This window comes from Schistocerca gregaria, chromosome 1 (genome assembly GCF_023897955.1).
Source record: "Schistocerca gregaria isolate iqSchGreg1 chromosome 1, iqSchGreg1.2, whole genome shotgun sequence".
In the NCBI taxonomy this organism is placed as follows: Eukaryota; Metazoa; Arthropoda; class Insecta; order Orthoptera; family Acrididae; genus Schistocerca; species Schistocerca gregaria.
In genome coordinates, this window is record NC_064920.1 from 137904633 (window position 1) to 137907505 (window position 2873).

Below are 2873 nucleotides of genomic sequence, written 5' to 3' on the forward strand. Positions count from 1 at the left end.
ACCTGGAAGTTGGACTTTCATATCCTTATTTTGGAAAGTTCGCTGCTTATTCGTCTGTTGCATGATTACGCGAACACTTGAGTCCGAGATATTATTATTATTGTTAGTTGAGGGTACCGGGACGCACCCTGGCGTATTAATCGACGACTTTCGGTAATTTCCTTTTTTGCTGCACGCAGTTGTTGCTTGCTTGCGCATTGGAGTATTCATATCTTTGTTCTCATCAGATATGTGATCACTGATTATGTGTGCGCCTGCTTAGCTTAGCCTACGTCTACAGTGAATCGGAAAAGGACAAAATGGATTTTTGGCATTTTCTCCTGGATGGACACGCGAAGCTGCAACAGCACAAGAAATATGGGCAAGACTTCGCTAATTACTTGCGACGTACATTTACCGACCCGCCAGTCAGATGGGGTGTGACGGGTGAGAGATGAGATAGACGAAGAAGCCGAGATAGACATCGATTACACTTACAGACCCTCAGAAATTTCGAGAAGACGACACAGTCTTACACCAACGTCTGGAGAACGAGTCGATAGATGGCTCTCTTGCTCTATCGAACGTCGGGTCGTGAGCAGGTGTCGCCCCTGACACGAATTTCATTTCGTTGCTACAGGAGTATGTTTCTTTTGTATTTGTACTATCTGCAATGTCTTCATGTCTTTCATTTGGATATTTTCAGTTTTATTTATTTCCTTAGTTAATTAATTTTCTAATTAGCCATTATTTGTCAACATTTGGACATTGTAGACACTATTTATGCGGTAGTGCAACAAAATGTCTGTCAGCAAAGGTTGTAAGCCTGACATTGAAAAAAAACAATAACGATAAATAAATAAATAAAAGAGTAGCGTTGAAGTCTCAGTGTGAGCTTCAAATCACATTTACCCCATTTTTTTATGACTTAAAAAAAAAAAAAAAGATGAAGAAAGAGAAAAAACACAAAAAACAAAAAAATTGGTCAGGGTGGCGGATTGTCAGTCCCCTGGGCCCGGGTTCGATTCCCGGCTGGGTCGGGGAATTTTCTCCGCCCAGGGACTAGGTAAATAAAAAAATAAAAAAAAGTGGTTACGTGCTTGCCTCCTATGCAGTGGGCCCTGGTTCGATTCCCGGCTGGGTTGGAGATTTTCTCCGCTCATGGACTAAGTGTTGTGTTGTTCTTTTCGTCATTTCATCATCACCGGCGAACAAGTCGCCCAAATTGGCGTCAACTGAAATAAGACTTGCATTCTGCGGTCTCTCGGCCAACAATGCCACCCTCTCATATCCATATAGATATTGTGGACTAATTAAAGTTTTCGCTAGTGAAACAGTCCAAGGAAAAGGAAAGCCTGACTGAAGTTTGTCAATGTATTAATCTTCACTTTTCAGAATACAGTAAATTAAAAGTTTTTATTGATTACTTTCATATTTTTTTTCACTGCTCAAGGCTTGTTGACAAAACCCCTCCTGATCATTTAATTTCTATAAAGATAGTACAAAGGAATAGTTGCATCATTAGTTGTGTTCATGCATTGCACTCTGCGTGGATCGCAGTATTTCTTTTGAATTGTTTTAGCACTTTCCTGGGTACAATATCAAAAAGTCAGTATAAATTTGAAAACTGAATAAATCACGAAATAATGTAGACAGAGAGGTACAAATTGACACACATGTTTGGAATGACTTGAGGTTTTATAATACCCAAACAAATGCAAAAGTTCAAAAAATGTCCGACAGATGGCGCTTCATCTGATCTGAATAGCAATAATTAGCATAACAAAGTAAGACGAAGCATAGATGACGTTCTTTATAGAAAATGCTCAATATGTCCACCATCATTCCTCAACAATAGCTGTAGTAGGAATAATGTTGTAAAAAGCACTGTGAAGCATGTCCGGAGTTGTGGTGAGGCATTGGCGTCGGATGTTATCGTTCAACATCCCTAGAGATGTCGGCCGATCACGATACACCCACGACTTCAGGTAACGCCAAAGCCAATAATCGCACGGACTGAGGTCTGGGGAACTGGGAGGCCAAGCGCGACTAAAGCGGCGGCTGAGCACAGGATCATCACCAAACGACGCGCGCTAGAGATCTTTCACGCGTCTAGCAATATGGGGTGGAGCGCCATCCTGCATGAACTTCGTACGTTCCAGCAGATGTTTATAAGCCAGACTGGGGATGATGCGATTCTGTAACATATCGGCGTACCTCTCACCCGTCACGGTAGCAGTTTTGCTGTCCAGCGCCATCTGTTGGACATTTTGTGAACTTTATTTTTTTCTTTTTTTGTTCTAATAAAGCCCTATGTCATTCCAAGCATGTGTGTCATTACGTCTCTATCTACATTATTACGTGGTTTATTAAGTTTTCAAATTTATACTGACTTTTTGATCACGCGGTATTTATGCGGTTGCAGCGGCAAGATAAGGTAAGGTGTCTGTTGCGTGCAGGTGAACTCAGTATAATTGCTAGGAGACGTTTGAGAATATTTCTAAAATCGCAGTCATATTCTAAGGATTTGATTTTTCAAGATTTTTTAGGAAGAGTAATTAAGTTCTGTTTTTGTTCTCTATCAGTATACTGACCTGCCATAATGAGGTTTTTCGTAATACATGTTGTACGGCTACGTATCAGATTTTATGATAACGACAATAAAGTTTCACTAGATTGCCTTGCTATATTTTAGAAAGAAGGTATAGGTAACGATACTGTAGTCAGAGAAAGAGATTTACATATTTCCTTACGTCATTCATCAAGTTAATAATAACACTTGACAGTTTTTGATAGGAGAACTTCCGTACTGTTTATTTTTAACTAACACACAGGAGTCTAACTACGACATTCACGATAATCAGGCATCTCAGGCGCTATCTTAATACTTTTTA